Source organism: Lissotriton helveticus, chromosome 3_1 (assembly GCF_964261635.1).
Source record: "Lissotriton helveticus chromosome 3_1, aLisHel1.1, whole genome shotgun sequence".
In the NCBI taxonomy this organism is placed as follows: domain Eukaryota; kingdom Metazoa; phylum Chordata; class Amphibia; order Caudata; family Salamandridae; genus Lissotriton; species Lissotriton helveticus.
In genome coordinates this window covers 1,925,711,549-1,925,731,756 of record NC_136061.1, presented here as the reverse complement: position 1 = coordinate 1,925,731,756, position 20,208 = coordinate 1,925,711,549, and positions in this window count along the sequence as shown.

Below are 20,208 nucleotides of genomic sequence, written 5' to 3'. Positions count from 1 at the left end.
CACACATCAGGAATTTCTGTTTGTGGCAATGTCAGTATATAGATTGACCTTAGCAAGGGCCTGGCTTGACAGGAACCCACCAGCACTGCAAACCTGGCTGGCTAATCTCTTGAATGCGTATAATATGGAGAAGAATATCTATGCACGAAAAGGGAAAAGGGGAAGGACATTAGGCCTAAGAATATGGCAACCCATAAGAGAATCTGCCCCTTTGCGACCTGTTTTTTGCTTGATGCACCAGGGCCTATGTTTTTTTTAGTGTATTTCTGTTTTAATTTGATGATATATTCTACCCAATTTCGAACTTGCACGGGCGACCCACACTTGCTGCTGATGGCCTTTTGCTGTGCACAGGAGGGGGGGGGAAGCTGCAGGCCATGGCCTCTGACAGGAGCCTGTGCTCAAACCTAATGAGTTGACATCTTCCTCTGTATACAGCCTTGACAGTGTGCATCATGGGTTGGTTGCAGAGCCGGATATTTGGGCCAAACCCATTATGGCCAGCCATATCCCTCCGTGCATGGCTTTCAGCCTTGGGCAAAAATGGTTGGCCATAGGGCTTGACTTTCAGCCAGGCCTGGCACCCAACTCCACATTTTATTTCAACCCGTATTTGGCAAGGCTTTTTGCTTTTTTATTTTGTGGGTGTTTAAAAACAAAAAAAGTTATATTTTTTCTTTTTTTATTGATTTTGGTTAGATTTTTTTATTTTGAGGGCTTTGTTTTTGTATTTTGACTTCATTTCGGTGCCACTTGTAACTTTTAACTTTTTTTCCATTGATGGCAGTTTTTCTTGTAGTCTTCCATCTTCTCTTCCCCAATTGTGGGTTTTTTCTTTACGCACCAGTTGTTCATTTTGCTTCCCATACAATAGAGGACAAAGACGCCCAGGTGGGGATTGTTCTCTTTCATTTACTGCAACACTTCATCTGGAACATTTCAGGGTCTTTCTGAGTCCTGACTTGTTGATGTTTTTTAGGTCGAGCCTAGCACAGCGCGCATGTGCTGCTCTGCTCGACTTTATGTAAGGGCTTTCAGAAAGCTCACCTCACGCTTGCACACACTTGTGCGTGTGCTTTTTGTTTTGACCCAGGCTATTGGCCTTAGCGTGCGTCTTTTGAACAAAGACAGCACTAAATTGGCCAAAGGCAGGCGCATTGCTCCGCCCATGGCCTATTGGTTGTGGTTACCTGCACGGGCGCCATGTGTTTTGAAATATCACAGACGCGTGCGCGATAATTCAAAACACATGTCTCGGTGCGGCACGTACGCCATCACCACTCGTTTTTTTATGTTTCTGGATGATAATGGGTTAGAGCAGTGGCAGCTCTGTCTGCTGATATGCCAGGCTGTGGCGGTTGTGTTTCTGCCTACTCATCAGCACACATATTTTTTTTCCATTTGTGCCTCCTCAGCTCTAATGCGATCGCTAACACTTCTGCCCACCTTCCACCCTCTCCCCCCTTCCGCCCTCCGGCGCAGCCTCGCAGGCTGTCCTGACGTCACCGAGAGCCGCGTGCCACCCTCGTCCCCCTCTTGCTCTAAATAAGGCATAAGACAAATCATTTCAGATACGTACGTTTTATATAGCTCTTTCATCTGACTTTTGGACTGTTTCTGGGCGCTCGGGATATTGGCAGATAAGCAAGGTGCAATTGAACTAGCACATTGAAATGCAACAATTTGTTTAAGGGAAGGCCTTGCCAAGACGGAAGCATTGCACCTTTGGCGACCCGGGGTCCTCAAGTGACCTTACAGAAAATAAACGGAGGCATAGGGAAATAAAGTGATTTTCCCGGGATCACACAAAGAGGTGAAATATGGAGCTGACATTAGAATTCACATCCAAGTATGGAGTCTGTATCCAACTATCCAAGGGACGGGGGAGATTTCGCAGGCCATGCCTCTGGGGATTTACACATTGGAGCCAATCCTTCTTATAAAAGCACGGTAGCTTAAGCAAGACATGCATTTGCAAAATCTTGGGGAGAGGATGTGGTCCGTCGGCTAGACTACTGACTTTGGTGCTGCAAACTAGGGCTCGAGCCTCGGGGTCACGTCCACATCCTGTGATTCTGGGCAAATCACTTAATCTCCCCAATGCCTGAATGTGTAATGCAATGACGGTGCTCATGTAAAGCGCTCCAATACCTTCAGGTCGAGTTCGCGCTATATAAATATAAAAAATGGCAACCATTTCCTCATTTCCTCATGTTTCACTACATTTGCGTGTGGCACAGAATGGCCAGTATGGCCAGTAACGGCCGTGGCTTGGCATTGGCATGCTATGACTCTATGACATCCTATACATTTCCACTATGGTTTTGGAGCGGGGCTGTTCAAGTTTTACGTTGTACTATTGGTTAGGTATTTCAGCCTTCATGCCTGGTCAGTCATTGAGCCCCCCCTCGCTGCATGTCTACTGGTATTACATTTTTTTGGGGCTACTAAGTCTTTCTTCTGTCTCCCATTTTTCCCTAATACTGATAGTACGTGTTGGGGCCCACTAAGTATTTCTTCTGTGTCTCATCTTTCCCTCATATCTGGGACTACTGAACATGTGTGGGCGACCCTTAAGTACTCCTGCAATGGGTAGGAGTCCATTAAGTATTTTTTCAGTGACTCGTCTTTCCCTTGTATCAGTGGTTGGTTATGCCAGTAGACATGCTTGGGCGGACAATCAGAGCCGTTTTGCCAGTACTTGCCTTTCTTTGTGAACCTGGTCACCACTGGGACATGCAGGCTCTGTAGCATCCACACTGGAAGTACAAACATGTATCTTCATGAAAGCGAGGACTTTGAAGAGGTAAGTGTCCAGTGACCGAGGTATTTTTCTTATGCTCGACATCGCTAGACTCCTAACAGATTCGTTTTTTAAGGTGCTATATTTATACAAGTGTTCTGTATTCTGAGTTCATCAGAAGCGGTCGCTCCTCACGCTGCTCCAGGCTCTGATTGGTATCGTAGCGCTATACTGCCAGACCGCTCTTTGCTATTTAAAGCCATAGCGAATTACTCGCATTGCTCCTGCATATAATTGTGCCTGACTGCTGATTGCATTTGTATCGTAGCACTGTGTTGCTGAGGTGCGCATTCATGGTCATTCGGTTGTGCTTTGCTGCCTTTGCCTGAGTTGTTCATTTGTGCCTGATTCTGCCGGTGCCACTGGCCTTTTCATAGCCAATATCAAAGTTGTGCCCCAATCTTGTCCTGTTAGGCTTTTGGCTTGCTGACATTTTGTTGTTTGTTGTTGTGCCTCCCTGCCCGGCTCTCCACCCCGCTCCTGCCTCCCAGCTGATCCTCCCTCGCTTCGCCCCCTCCACTATCCACATATGACAGATGCATTTGCGCGCAGCGTTCACGCGCAGCGAACGCGCGCCAAAGGTGCGACAAAGGTAAGCCCGTCTATGCCCGTCCGCGCCCAGCTCCAGACCCCCTGGTCCCCGCAAACTCCTCTCCACCCGCATTACGTACGACTCCGCTACCCTCTCAGCACTTAACTCCGGCCGTCTCCCAGACTGCTACCAAGCCGCCCCCGGACACACCCATGGACCCTTCACCTGCCACTCTTGCAAGCTCGACTGCATCAGGACCCACACCAAATCCATACACTCCAAACAGAGCTCCGACACTAACCACCTGAAGTGCTTCCTACTCAACTCGGTCCACAGACACGCCATTGAACTTTGGAACCTACTCGACACCACATCGCCGGACGTCGCCTTTCTTACAGAAACCTGGATGAACGCCTCATCAGCGCCCGACGTCGCCATTGCCATCCCGGACGGCTACAAGATCATCTGAAAGGACCGCATTAACCAAACAGGAGGAGGAATCGCCATCATTCATAAGCACACCATCCGCATCATGACCAGTTCCGATGACAACCTCAGAACCGCCGAACACCTTCACTTCCAAATTCACACCGACCCTAAGACCACACTCCGAGGCACCCTCATCTATAGACCACCCGGAACCCGCACACAATTCAGCGAAGACATCACTGACTTCATCAGCCCTCACGCCTTCCCCTCCGAGGACTACATCCTACTGGGAGACCTCAACTTCCACCTGAAAAAGAACAACAACAGCAACACCACCACTCTTTTAGACAACCTCGCCAATCTCGGACTCAAACAACTTGTTGATACCCCCACCCACTCTGCAGGGCACACGCTCGATCCAATCTTCACCTCCAGCAAGCACCTCTCCTTTAATCACACCACAGCTCTCCATTGGACGGACCACAACTGCGTTCACTTCAACTACAAAAAGACCGCAACCCACAACCACCCACAACCAATTCCCCGGAGAAACTGGAATAAAATTACCACCGACCAGCTCTTCACATCGCTCCACCAAAACCCTCCTGCAAAATCATCGGACCCAAACCAAGCAGCCACCAACCTCACACAATGGATCACCCACAGCGCTGACGAATTAGCACCCTTGAAAAAACATCAAATCAAGCAAGGCAGCAAAAAAGCCCCCTGGTTTAATGATGACCTAAAAAAATCCAAGAAGATCTGTCGCACCCTCGAGAAAGCCTGGCGAAAAAACCCAACCACCGACAACCTGACCACCTTCAAGAACGCCACCCGCAAACACCATCAACTGATCCGAGCCACCAAGAAATCAGCACTCAAGGATCGACTCGACAACAACGCCCACAACAGCAAAGAACTATTCAACATCGTCAAAGAGTTTACCAACCCCACCGCCGGCACCAACGACATCACTCCATCCCAAGACCTCTGCGACTCTCTAGCCTCGTTCTTCCACAACAAAATCACTGACATACATAACAGCTTTGGAGACCAGCCCACCCAACCTACCCCCGAACTAAAACCCCCTCCAACAACCTTTACGCCTGGAACCCAATCACCACGGAAGACACCATCCGCCTGATGAACACCATTCACTCAGGATGGCCAACCGACCCATGTCCCCACCACATTTTCAACAAAGCAGACTCCATTATCGCACCCCATCTTCGAGACGTCATCAACAGCTCCCTCAACTCCGCCACCTTCCCGGAAAGCTGGAAGCACGCCGAACTCAGCGCCCTCTTGAAGAAACCCACAGCAGACCCCACTGAACTTAAGAACTACCGCCCCATTTCGCTTCTCCCATTCCCTGCCAAAGTCATTGAGAATGTCAAGGTTGCGCTCTGCAGGATCCTCATGCAGTACCAATGCTCCACCTCCGGACCCTCCGAACACCCCGAATTTGATACACAGGGTGTTCAGATGATACGGTGAGGGAAAAAACCCCATAAAGGGGAAAAACCCAAAAAGAAAAGATAAGAAGGGAAGGGGCAGGAAAGGAACAGAAGCTGTAAGAATGACTTGAGCCAGCCTTCCTACTGATCTTCTTACTTTCCATGCATTCCCTTGTCTCTATACTGAGGCTCTAAACAAGGATCCGTAAACAACAAAAGAAAGAGCCCTTTTCAGGAGATAAGGCGTCTCTCCTTAGTATGAAGGCAACTGAGTCTATGCTTTACCAGAAAAGTTAATCAGCACAAAACGGACAAACCAAATACGGCAAGGCGTAGTTAAATATCACTACAGCCTTCCGCTAAGGTATTTGTAATCCTTTTTGAATTGCAGAGCAAGTACTTGTCATTTATTCATGACGGTGATGCGGAGGATTATGACTCCACCCCCTGCATTCCGCCACACCATAAGAAGAATCCAATCCAATAAAACTAGAAACGAGTTATTATCTCTGGACAGATCAAGCGCCAGAATGATTCCAAAGTACAGAAAAGTAACACTCCTCGCAGCCGCGAAGGAATGCCAAAGATAGGAAAAACGCTATGGCTTGAATGAACAACAACTAGCGGACACAGTAACACTCGCGCTAAACAGCGCTCGCTCCTTTACCAGAGTAAGCTGTCTTCCGTTCACGCATGGGAAACCCAACGAGCACACTGCCGGTCAGGGAACCAGGAACACAAAATGTCAGGGATCTCAGGAAAGCCGTCCTGACACAAACAAGTCCACGGAATAACGAGCACCGAGCCTCGGAACCCGCCCCGCTTTCACAGTACCGCCGGGGCATCTGGGTATTGTAGTTATAACCCTGAGCCTCATGGGAATTGTGGTTTTTTGGCAGGCGCGCTCGCTCAGATCCTGACAGAGAAAGCCGTCAACAGTCAACTCGCTGCCTTCCTCGAATCCAACAAATCCTTCGACCCTTCACAGTCCGGCTTCCGAGCCAAACACAGCACCGAGACCGCCCTCATCGCAGCAACAGACGACATTCGAACCCTACTGGACAACGGAGGAACTGCTGCCCTCATCCTACTCGACCTCTCCGCAGCCTTTGACACAGTCTGTCATAACACCCTTATACAAAGCCTCAGCAACGTCGGAATACAAGGAAAAGCATTGGATTGGATAATCTCGTTCCTCGCAGGAAGAACCCAGAGAGTCCGACTCCCCCCTTTTAGATCAGAGGCCACCGAAGTCTCTGCGGCGTACCCCAAGGATCTTCACTCAGTCCCACCCTCTTCAACGTATACATGAGTCCCCTCGCATCCATTGCGCGCCAACACAACCTCAATATTATCTCCTACGCAGACGACACCCAGTTGATCCTCTCCCTCACCAATGACCCAAACACCGCCAAAACCAACCTACACGAAGGCAAGAAAGAAGTAGCCGAGTGGATGAAGAACAGCCGTTGAAAACTGAACTCGGACAAAACTGAAGTACTCGTCTTAGGTTCATCCCCCTCTGCCTGGGACGACTCATCGTGGCCACCGGCCCTGGGAACCGCACCCACACCAACGGACCACGCACGTAACCTGGGCTTCATTCTGGACTCCTCCCTCACGATGACCAGACAAGTCAACGCCGTCTCATCATCATGCTTCAACACACTACGTATGCTCAAAAAAATCTTCCGTTGGATCCCCACCGAGACAAGAAAGTCAGTCACCCATGCACTTGTCACAAGCCAACTGGACTACGGAAACACCCTCTACGCCGGAACCACAGCCAAACTACAGAAAAAACTCCAACGCATCCAAAACGCCTCAGCCAGACTCATCCTAGACATACCCTGCCAAGATCACATTTCACGTCACCTGAGAGACCTCCACTGGCTTCCCGTCAACAAGAGAATAACGTTCCGCCTCCTCACCCACGCACACAAAGCCCTCTACGACCTTGGACCAGAATACCTCAACACGCGCCTGTCCTTTTACACCCCCACCTGCCAACTTCGATCGTCCAATCAAGCCCTCGCCGCAGTTCCACGCATCCAAAGATCCACCATGGGGGGAAGATCCTTCTCCTACTTAGCGGCCAAGACCTGGAATTCCCTCCCCACCCACCTCCGCCTCACACAGTACCACCTCTCCTTCAGAAAACAAGTAAAAACTTGGATATTTGATAAGTAAAGCTCCCCCCCTCCCTCAAGCGCCTTGAGACCCTCTGGGTCTAGTGCGCTATACAAATCTAAACTTGACTTGACTTGAAACTTGCTCCCTATTATATATATATATATATTTTTAAATAAAGGGTATGTTTGTTTTAGAAATGAACTTGCACGTTAACAGTATCACAAGGGCTTTTGGAATGACTTCAATACAATGAAAAACACAAGAGTAAACATGCTCTTTTTGAGTGCACAGGGCGTGCGTGACATTGTCATATGCACACCCTGTCTGTCGTTTGCGTCTTTGGAACCCTGGCAGTGTTACTTGAACTTGATGGTTATAGATTAGGTTGTGTTCGGTTGCCATATGCTGTGTTATTATGAGGCATGGCATTGTGCCTTAGGTTCTGGGATTTTGTAGAATTTAATTTTAGGGTGTGATGTTGTCTAGAATATTTTGGGTTTTATGGTATTGTACTTATGGCACATTAGTAGTCATTGTGTGATATTTAGTATGTAGTTAATGTTGTGGTATGGTTTTGTATACGGTTTAGTTTTTATGGTTTGATCTCGTGGTGTGTGGTGTGACAGCATCATATGTAGCACTTGTATGTAATGCACCACAAAGCACTTGTGCAGCCACAGATCCCGTCACTTTCAAACACTGATCTCCGGGTCGCCGACCTTGTTAACGACGCAGACCGCCATGGCGCTGCTGTGCTGTTTCTTGAGCGCTGCTGGTCTGTTTCTTGGCAGAGTTGTGTGCTCCTGTGCTGTTCCTCGGCAGAGAGTTGTGTGCTGTTCCTTGCCAGAGAGTTGTGTGCTGCTGTGCTGTTTCTTGCCAGAGTTGCGTGTGCATCACTCTATCAGTATCCACGAACGCCGAGCACAGCGCACACCACGAAATGCTTTTCTGAAAGCAGTGGATTTTAAAGTAGTGAGTACCGTGCCCTTACAGTGAAAACACATCAGTGCTTGTTATGATGAAGCAAGTTTTCGCATATTACGCGACTTGCTGAAATCAAGAACCTCGATTCATTTATAACTCTGTAATCCAATTGTACGTCTTACTAATTTCCTTTATTTTTACTATATACATGTATCTTAGTGATGCTTGCTTATGTGTTTTACTAACTTCGTAACCCTTGTCCTTAAAATGGCCGCTGCTTGGGAATTTACTACTGTGCATGCGTTAGTCACACTCACGTGACGTGACGTAGTCATTGTGTGATATTTAGTATGTAGTTAATGTTGTGGTATGGTTTTGTATACGGTTTAGTTTTTATGGTTTGATCTCGTGGTGTGTGGTGTGACAGCATCATATGTAGCACTTGTATGTAATGCACCACAAAGCACTTGTGCAGCCACAGATCCCGTCACTTTCAAACACTGATCTCCGGGTCGCCGACCTTGTTAACGACGCAGACCGCCATGGCGCTGCTGTGCTGTTTCTTGAGCGCTGCTGGTCTGTTTCTTGGCAGAGTTGTGTGCTCCTGTGCTGTTCCTCGGCAGAGAGTTGTGTGCTGTTCCTTGCCAGAGAGTTGTGTGCTGCTGTGCTGTTTCTTGCCAGAGTTGCGTGTGCATCACTCTATCAGTATCCACGAACGCCGAGCACAGCGCACACCACGAAATGCTTTTCTGAAAGCAGTGGATTTTAAAGTAGTGAGTACCGTGCCCTTACAGTGAAAACACATCAGTGCTTGTTATGATGAAGCAAGTTTTCGCATATTACGCGACTTGCTGAAATCAAGAACCTCGATTCATTTATAACTCTGTAATCCAATTGTACGTCTTACTAATTTCCTTTATTTTTACTATATACATGTATCTTAGTGATGCTTGCTTATGTGTTTTACTAACTTCGTAACCCTTGTCCTTAAAATGGCCGCTGCTTGGGAATTTACTACTGCGCATGCGTTAGTCACACTCACGTGACGTGACGTAGTCGCAGTTGTGGTGGGAAAATGTGCGCATGCGTATTTGCCTCTAATATGGCTGTCTGAATACTCACATGGTGAAGCTTGCGCAGATGCTCTCGTGTTATTATCTGTTGCACTAATTCCTAATGGCATAGTATATTTTTATAGTAAGAAGTATAAAGTAACTACTCATGATATATTGTGAAATCATTTATTTCTATGTTTTAATTTGTTTTTTCGCTTACTTTCCATGTACCGCGAAAATTGGGGGGTCTGAGTGAGCCGAGAACCATCTTGAAGGTCCTTTCTGCGCATGTCGCATAGCCAGGGGAAAGTCAGCCTTGAACAGTGGAACTCAGCCAGCTGGCAGAGACAGTCAAGATGCTCCTGAGAAAATGACCTGCGACCCAGCAGGACGGAGTTGTCTGTACCCAAATTGAAACATTTGTTAATATTCCATTGTATTCCACTGGCTTGTCTCATGAGAACCCCAAATTCACTAGGCGGAGCCTTAGAATGCAAATATGAGCTTGTAGAAGTAAATTCTGATTGGTGTGCTGACCTATCCTACTTGGGGACCAATCGAAATTTGGGATTCTGACACTTTGCAACATTGGGCGGTGGTACACTGACCCAAAAACAGTATAACTAGCCTAGGTTCAGCTAGAGAATTTGTCCGACTTGTCTGAATAGCTGACCTGTCACTGACCCAACGCACTCAATAGGTGACTGAATACAGAGCGCTGTGGAGCACTCTGTCCGAATTTGACCTTAGAATTTAAAAGGTTTTACTAAACCTTAAGTGCTGGCGGAGCACTTTGCTGGGGAGTTCGCTAACCCAATCGGGGTTCTGACTGATAGCTGCAGAGAGGGTGGAGCGCAGGCGTTGCTTCCAAACTGCGGGTGCTGGTCGTGTCCTGGTGGTCCTGTCCTGATCCTAATCTGGTTTTCCTGTCCTGTCCTGGGGTGTCCAATCTGCACCTGCTGTCCCATAGATGCCTGTCCTTCCTTGGGGTATTTCCTGTCCTTGACTGATCCGTGGCCAGGGTTGGTCTGCACACCTTTCTAGGTAAATATAGTGTGAAAACTCTTCACTGCATCTTCTATTTTTCTGTCTTTGCTTTAATAAAGACATTCCTTTGCATATGTTAATTTTCCATGCTTTCCGCAACCTACTATAAAGTCATTCAGTATATTTTCCTTAGCATGTCCCTATGTTTCCCTACCTTTTAGAACACATTCTCTCCATACTGTTTATGAAACATAACTGTGGTATATAAAATTTCTCCTAAATCTGATTTCGCGTTAAGATACTAGAACTATAGCGTGTTCCAATTTTTCCCCCTCCTATAGATGTATAGGATTAACTTTCTTGTAGACTCATAAATGGTTGCCCTGACACTGTTCCTCCCTGGCTATGTTCTTTCCGTTATCTTGATTATTGATTGCCTTCTAACTGTAAACTTGCTAATTTCCGAACCTGATTTCTAGATAAACTTTTAAAACTTCCCAGTTGTCTGTGATCATTTAATGCAGGAATAGAAATAAGTTGGGTTTTGTATTTTGCCTGCCTTTCTTTTACAGCTAGCTCCCTGATCCATTGTGGATCTTAGGTACCTGCAATGGTGGATTGGTAAGTCAGGTACAATAGAAATAAGTAGGTAGGAACCAGGGTTACTGGTAGTAAAATTGGTAGGTCACCCGATTAATGTATACGATAAATTGGAAAATTATGGGCCTGGTACGTGTATGGTGAAAATTGTTGGCCGGGTGACCTGCGATCTCTATCAGTAATTTTCTGGTAGCAGAGGTGATGGTTAGGGACTAGTTAAAGTTAGGAAGGACTAGTTAAGCTAGATAAGTTGGATGCTGCTAAAAAGTTTTTTTTTTGTGTTTATGCTGCTATGGAAGTAAAACAATTTGCATGAATTGATCACTCACGTAAAATGTTTGCTTTGAAAAATTATGAAATGTTTTAAATTGTTTTTCTTATTATTGTACTGATATATGTATTAACCCACTCGTTAAGTAAACTGTTTAGTGTTTGTCTGGAATCCCCGGGGAATTGAATAGCGAGTGGTGAAGAGAATCCACTGCGCTTTGAGGTCACTGGCCTAAGGAAGGTTAGTGCAGGTTAGGCAGAACTGGAAGCACTAACTAGGGTTTTTTCTGAATGTTTGTTTGAATAAATGATAGCGACGAGATCATTGGCAAAACTTCTATTGTGAGAAAAACCTAGTAAGGATCACACCGGAAGGAGTAGTAGGTTCATCGGAGCTTGGGTGATAGCAAAAGGGTTCGCTGGTGAAACTTTAGACTTAGTATATATCCCGGAAAGAAGTGGATAAGTCAGAAGAAGTAGCAGGTTCCCTAATGCTTGCGTGAAGGGTAGGCAGAAGAGATCTAACCGTAGTATTTGAAAAGTAAATGGAAGTAGTTTACTTGCAGTGAAACAAATCTTTGCTGTCTAGACACTTGGGTACAGTGGCGAATGTGTATTCGTTGTTAAATAACAAAGCACAAGCACTTTAGAGAGAAATTAAGTTTCCGTTACCTTGTGAAGGAGGGAGTCAGTCGCGAAGCAGCTCTGACGTCACTCCGTGCCGCGCTGGGATTGGTAGACGCAGCGGGTGTGTAGCGGAGCTGGAATTGTAAAGGAGGGGTGAGTGCCGAAGCGTGAGAATCTGTCTCGCGAAAGGCCGCGCACCCATTGGTCGAGATTATTTGAATTCGTGCATTTCATTGGTCGCACGAAAAATAAGAGACGCACTTGGATTGGAAGTGATTTGTAAACAAAGTCGCTCGCAGAAATCGTATGTGGCACGCGTATAGACCGCATACTAGACCTGATCCCCGATATTTAGGGTTTGAGAACGATCAGTGGAAAGGGCATAAGACCGACATTATGTATGGAAATAAGAGAAAAATATCCCTTGTAAATAAAGTGAAAAATTATTTCAAAAAGGACAAACCAATTAAATCCAGAGAAGGTGTTGTCATTCCGCCGCCTAATACTCCCGCATCTTTCATGATGTTTGATAAAGGGTACCACTCGTGTGTATGGTTAGAAAATTGGGCGGAATACACCAAGGATGACGGAATTTTGGCTTTTCCGTTAGAGGGTACATTCAATGGCAGAATTTTATTTAATTTGAGAACCCGAATGAATGATTTACATCCCAGACCTAGACTAACACAGTACGAAGCACTAGAGGAATGGGAAATCGAAGCTTTTGAAAGGGATAAGCCCCGGATGGATAAAGGGTTAACTAAATTTTATCCGAAACTGAAACAAGAGACCCGTGACAAAAAGATGAAACAGTGGAGACAGAATATGATTGTGGAAGGACTGTTTCCAATGATGCCAGTGGGTGGTCCTCCTGCAGGAGAGAAGAGAACAGAAAAATGCAAACACTAGGTGCCCATTGGAGAGTCGGATGATGAGTTGTTAGATGACATGTTTATGAGAAGTCCTCCTCCTTATAATGAAGGACACCGACCTTCTAGTGAAGGGGATAATTCTCGGAGACCTCCGCCCCAAGATGAGGCCAGATCCGCAAGTGTAGGAGGGAGTTGTCAAATACCTCCCTATACCGAGAGTTTAGGACCCATAGATGCAAGAGATATTTATCCTAGAATGCCCGCTGGTGGAGAAACGAGATATACACGCGAAAGAGACTTTTTTCCCAGATCTCCCTACGAAGGTGAGGCAAGACCATCCAGTTCAGGAATGCCGTTCCTAAACCCTCTATATGAGGAAGAACCAAGATCCCTAGGCACAGGTACTTTGCACCCAAGACCTAGTTATGGTGAAGGACCCAGAGAGACACCTCCCACTGCCCCGAGTTGTGCTCCAACTTTAACCCCACACGTATTACATGACAATTCAGTTGAAAGGATATTGGAGGACAAAGAACGAGAGGCACTAGCTAAGCAGAGAGCTGAAATAATTCAGAAGATTTCCCAGTTAAATGCAAGTCCTGAGTCTTTAACAATCCCGGTTACTATTGGACCAGTGGTTCCATTGTATGGGGACCGACAGGGAAGTCCAAGAACTCCAGTTATTACCCCAGTTGTAGCCCAACTGAGATCAGAGCCCTTAATTGTAGATGACTTAACAAGTGCGTGTGAGTCTGAAGTCTCGCTAATGGATCTGCCCATTAGGGAAACAGGAAAAAGGATGCAGAAAAGACATAATCCTTTCAATATGAGGGAGATTCAAATGGAATCAGCTTCAGGTACTAAGAGCGTCACGGTAGTAACTCCTGAAGAAATTGAGAGATGGAGTCGAGAATTAGAAAAACAAACTCTTCAGTCGAAACCTCTAGATCTCTACAAACTGAGAGTAGAAATAGAAGAACTTATGGCAGGAAATGTAGGATTAGACAGACTAAATACCTACTCGGAAGAAGAGCTGTTGTTTATCTGCAAGAGCCTTACTCGAAATGCCAGAGTACTCCATGAAAAACTAACTGACACTGCAGCTAGTATGGGAATAGATATCTCGAAATCAAAACCTTTGCAAAAACCGTACAGAGCAGATTTCTCAGACAAAGATCTGGAAAACCTGAACATGTCAGGGAAGAAGGCACAGGTCAAAGAGTTACTGACAGTATTACAGAAATGGGGAGATGTGGACAGATGGAAAGCCAGTTGGGCCAAAAAGAAAGATGAGGCTAGATCCAAACAAGTGACTCCTCAGTTCGTTCTAAAAGAAGCTGATAAACCAGAACAGTTATGTCCTATGCGTGAAGTACCAGGTGGAAAATACGTGCATGTTCCATGGTCCAGGCAGGATATTGTGTCCTTTACAAATGATTTCCCAAAATTACGAGAGAAGCCTGTGGACTGGTACAGGCAGGTGGAAAGGTTTGTAAAGGTACAGAAATGCCTGTGGAAAGATTTGGATGGGTTCTTTGATATTGTGGTTCCTGTAGATCTATGGACGGAGTGTAAGATTGCCATAGCTTGGCCTAGTGAGGAATACACGAGGGATCCTAACACAGGAGCACCCTCTGATGAAGTAATGAAAAAATATGATCAGGTGATTTTACACCTAAAGCAAAAGGTGCCTGCGAAGGAAACTGATTGGACAAAGATAGATAGAACCACGCAGGAAAGGGATGAGACTGTGCACTCCTTTTATGAAATGAAAAGCAATTTCTATAGCGCAACTAAGCCCAATGGGCTGTTACAGGTGTTTAAAACGTACATCGGTATAGATAACATCGAGATGAAGGACATGACCCACTTCATTTACAGGTTTGTAAACGGTTTAAGACCAGAAATTTGCCAGTGGATCAAAGACAATAATATCTGTTGGCAGTCCAAGAAAATAGATGAAGTCTTGCGATACGCAAAGTATTGCGAAGACGAGATGGCAGACAAACGAAAGGCTTTGAAGGAGAAGGTGATGTGGGCACAAGTAAAATTAGCCGAGCAGCAGGAAAAGCAATTAAGTAAAATGAATAAGAATACCCAAAATCAAGGAGCTGGGGGTGGAGGGAAGCCCAAGGTAAAAATGAGCAGAGAAGAAGCTAAAAAGAAATTTCCCTGTCACCAGTGCGGAGAAATCGGGCACTGGAGAGACGAGTGTCCATATTTACAGCATGATAATACCCAAACCCCTGATTTAACTCCACAGACGCAGAATGAAAAACCAAGAAAGACTCAGCATCAGGTAAAGGCAAGTCAATTGCCCCGAGCGCCAAAGCCAAATTATAAGGGAAAATCACCACAGGGTGATGACATAGAGATCTGGGGAGGCGATGAAAATAGAAATGCAGCAACTTCGCAGTTTTTGTTGAATGATACCTTTTTCTGTGACGATCAATACTGACGGGGCCTGAGAGGGGAGGACAAGGAGTGTGTTCTTTGCGCCTCCTTGCCGGTAGACCAGTCAGGGCCATACATTGAAGGAAAGGTTGATGGAAATGATGTCACCTTTCTATTGGACACTGGTGCTACCCGTTCTACTGTGAGAACAGCGGACGTTCCAAACCTACCCCTCTCGGGAGAAGCAATCCAAGTAGTGGGTGTATCTAATCAATTGATTAGTACCCCAGTTACCAAGCCCATGGAGATCACAATAGGAAATTTTAAAGACATGCATAGATTTGTAGTGTGTGATACCAGTCCAGTAAACTTACTGGGACGTGATTTGTTGTGCAAAATGAACTGCACCATCTTTTGCACACCAAACGGCGTCGAAATTCAAACCCCAGACGAGGATGGCATATACAAATTAATGTTAATCAGACCTGACTCAGAAATTAAACGAATGACTATACAAGACTTACCCGAAGAACTCCAAAAGACAGTGAAATCAGAAGTATGGGACTTTACTGGAAAAGATGTAGGATTAATGGCCAATGTAGACCCAATACAAATAGCCATGAAAGAAAATGCAGTTTACCCCAATACCAAGCCATACAAAATGAGTGCCAAAGTAAGAGCAGGAGTTGCGATTGAAATACAAAAGTTGCTAGAAGCAGACATCATACAAGAAGTAATGAGTAGTCCGTGTAACTCACCCATAATTGGAATCAAGAAACCTAGTGGCAAGTACAGAGTAGTGCAGGACCTGAGAAAGGTAAACAAAATAGTGGTTCCTTGTTGTCCTATTGTTCCAAACCCAGCAGTGATCCTATATCAGATTCCCTGGGATGCTGAGTGGTTTACCGTGATAAACCTATGTCACGCATTCTTTTCGATCCCATTGCATCCAGACAGCAAATTTCTTTTCTCATTTGCTTTCGACAGTCACGTGTATGTTTGGAATCGGGTCCCCCAGGGGTACACAGAAAGCCCCTCTATCTTTAATCAGATCCTGAAAAAGTGCCTCGAATCCTTAGTCTTACCTGGAAAGTCTGTTTTGGTGCAATATATAGACGACCTTTTGGTGGCATCTAAAAGCCATAGAGATTGTGTGATTGACACCATTGCCTTGCTGAATCACCTAGGTGAAAAGGGACATAAAGTGGCCCCTGAAAAATTACAGTTCTGTTCAAAGTCAGTGAAATATCTGGGGCACCAGATAGAAAAAGGCATCAGAAAAGTCACTTCAGAGAGAGTCAGAATAATTCAAAAGATGCAGTTACCCCGTACTCAGAAAGAGATCAGAATGTTCCTTGGGGTTGTAGGTTACTGCAGGCAATGGATTGTGGGATTCGCAGTCCTGGCAAAGCCTTTGATAAAAATGACAAAGAAAGGAGCAAAGGACCCAGTTGAATGGGATGATGAAAGCTTAACAGCATTCACTAAATTACGAGACTGCCTGTGTACAGCCCCTGCTTTAGGGATGCCTGACTATTCTAAGGAGTTTGCACTGTTCTGTGACACACGTGACAACTGTGCATTGTCAGTTTTAACTCAGGAGCATGGTTTGACTAGACGTCCAGTGGCATATTTCTCTGCCACCTTGGATCCAGTAGCTGCTGGACTACCCGGATGTCTGAAAGCAGTAGCTGCAACCTGCACGAGTTTAGAACAGAGTGAATCCATTGTAATGGGACATCCTGTAACTGTGTATGTTCCACATGCAGTTGTGATTTTGTTGACCCGAACGAAAACTCAGTATCTCACCCCTAGTCGGCTGACTAAATACGAGAGGATTCTCGTGGGTGCTGCAAACGTAGTCATTACTAGGTGTAATATCCTGAATCCAGCCACCTTACTCCCTGACTCAATGGTTGTAGAAGACGGGGGGGGAGAACGAGCATGATTGCATTGACCTGACATAATTCAGTACTAAACCACGCCCAGACATAAAGGAAACTCCTTTGCCTGTTAAAGATGAAGAGCTGTATGTAGATGGCTAATGTATAAGACACGAACTAGTGGGCCTAAGTGCTGCCTATGCTGTAGTCACTTTAAACAGCATTAAAGAAGCATCCTGTTTATATGGAATAAAGTCTGCACAAGTAGCCGAATTAATTGGGTTGATAAGAGCTTGCAAAATTGGGAAAAACAAAAGAATAACAGTATATACTGACAGTCAGTGCTGTTATGGGGTTGTGCATGACTTTGGCCAGTTGTGGCTGCAAAGAGAATTTTTGACTTCATCAGGTACACCCATTCGAAATGGGAAAGTTTACAAGATTTACTGGAGGCCATCCAGTTACCAAAAGAATTGGCAGTGGTCAAATGTGCTGCTCATAAAAAGGGCCTTGACCATGTATCATTGGGAAATAATTTTGCTGATGAAGTGGCCAGACATTGTGCAATAAATCGCATGTCTGTAAATGTTAAACTGGGAGGACCTGGAAACAGCTGCCAACCTATGGTGTTTGAAGAGGGGCCTACATGGGATGAGGTGAGAGATTGGCAGCATGCTGTGCCAGCGGAAGAGAAAGAGAAGTGGAGGAAACTTGGTTGTCGACCAAGAAGTGAGGATGGTGTCATTGTGGGCCCAAATGGTATGCCTGTGTTGCCTAGGCATCTGCTTGCTTCTATGGCCAGACTGATACATGGAGATTCACACACTGGTAGGGATGCCATGGTTCTGGTTTTCCAACAAACATGGTACAATCCGAAGTTTAGGAAGGTAGCAGGATCACTCTGCCAGAGGTGCTAGACCTGTCAACAGTTCAACGCTGGCAAAAGGACAGTAGTTGAACTGGGGAAAATTGGAAAATCAGGGGGTCCCTTTGTGAGGATACAAATTGACTTCATCACCATGCCTCGATGTGAGGGAAAAAGATATGTCCTTGTCATTGTCTGCCTGTTTTCAAAATGGGTGGAGGCCTACCCTACCAAACAGAGTGACGCCATAACAGTAGCCAAATTGTTACTACGAGAATTGATACCTAGGTTCGGGGTTCCAGTCACTATTGAATCAGATAGAGGAAAACATTTTCAGAATGAAGTAATCGATCAGCTCTGTAAAGCATTCGGAATCACACAAAAACTGCACTGTGCATATCGTCCAGAGGCTTCTGGAGTAGTAGAGCAAATAAACGGCACTATAAAATCAAGATTAGCAAAAATGTGTGACTCTACTGGCATGAACTGGATAAATGCCTTGCCTCTTGTTCTGATGGGACTCAGAAGTATTCCAGACCGAAAAACAGGCCTGAGTCCTCATGAAATCCTGATGGAAAGAGTGATGAGACAAGCATGGGTACCAGGATACAAACTGTTAAACATTTCTGATGATTTGGTACTTGAGTACTGCAAGCAACTGGGTGACCAAGTGCATTCTATCTCTCGCCAGATTGGAGAAGACGCCGTCGCCAATCCAACGACTCCAGTCCACAAATTGGTCCCTGGCGATTGGGTCAGAATAAAGAAACATACTCGTTCGAGTTGCCTTGCACCGAGGTGGGGAGAAAAATGCCAAATAATACTGGTAACCACGACAGCGGTGAAGTGTGCAGGCGTTCCCAAGTGGATCCATGCCAGCCATACACAGAAGGTGATTCCAGACGAGAAAAAGGGCGCTGAAGGTTGTCCAGCTGAGGGGTCTGCAGACGTTGGTCCTGAAGTAGCTGATGACGAACAACCGAGCACCAGCCAAGATGATTGGATACCCATAATCGACCTAACCGAAGACCCAATCAGAACAAGAGAGCGAACCCAAGAAGATAGAGAGTGGAATAGAGAGGAAAAGGTAGGCACAGGCGAAGACCCTCAGATCATTGAGATTCACGTCAAATCTGAGGAAGAAGAGGAAGGTCAGACAGGGACAGAACAGGTGATTGACACACCTCCACAAACTCCTGAAACTGAAAAGGGACAGACTAGAACTAGTACAAAGGTTCGAGCAGAAGAAAATCAAGAGATCGAAGTGCTTGAACAGGATCAGATAGAAATAGAAGAACGTGTTCAGGACTCAGAAATAGAGACATTCGAAAGGCAAAACAAAAATTCCCCTGAACCAGGCCAGCTTAGTAACCAGGCAGAAGAAATAGATACAAGACCTGGAACTAGTCAGACAGGAAGGGAAGAGACAGAGACAGAAGTGCCACAAACAAACGAAAATAAAAGAGTATTAGAAGAAAGCCAAATCACAGTGCCTGCTAAAAGACTCAAGAAAAAGAAAAATATTGAACCAGGATATATTAAGAAACTGAGACTGAGAATAAAAACAGTAGAAGAAAAACTTGCAGAAAGAAGGAAAAGTCCCCGAATTACCAATCAAGCTGGAGAAAGCTCCAAAAGACGGAGTGACCGAATAAAAAGACTGAACGAAAAATATCAAGATCCTGAATGGACATATCTAGTATTAGAAGAATTCGAAGATCTTGATATTACTGACGAAAGTGACGAAGAACAGACAGCTGATTATTCTGCAGAGGAAGACGAACCAACCTGAAGTTGTGCAGGGTAAGCTACCTGTGCAGAGTTACAAAGAGGGGTTGAGAAATCTTCTTCTGAACGAAAATATCTGATTCAAACGTGAATGCAGAGTATGTATATGTAGCATAGCTATAGTGATAATAATTTGCATAGGACTAACAGTTTTCATTCCTTATATGGTGAGCAAGAATACTAATATTGACCCTACTCAGACTGTGACCACTGACACTGAAGAACTGACAACACGAAGTGTAGAAAGACGTGAAAAAGCACCCAGACAAACAAAACGAGACTTAGAAGCATCAGATGAGGAAGGACTACATTATCATGGAGTTAAAAACCAGACACAGTTAAATGTTTTCGCTAATCTTTTAGTGCACAATGTAGAAACTATGGAAATAGAAGACTGCTATGTCTGCATGAAGCTACCTACGTCTGTAGCTGAAGGCGTGACTTACCATCACCTACCCTTGACCTATGGAATTTCCTGTAGTATTTTAGCAAGCTTATTTTACAAAAGAGGACCGTTACAGTACTACTATTCTAACTCAGACGTGATATTTTCTGAACTTCCCATACGTGGAAATTTGAATCCTGTACA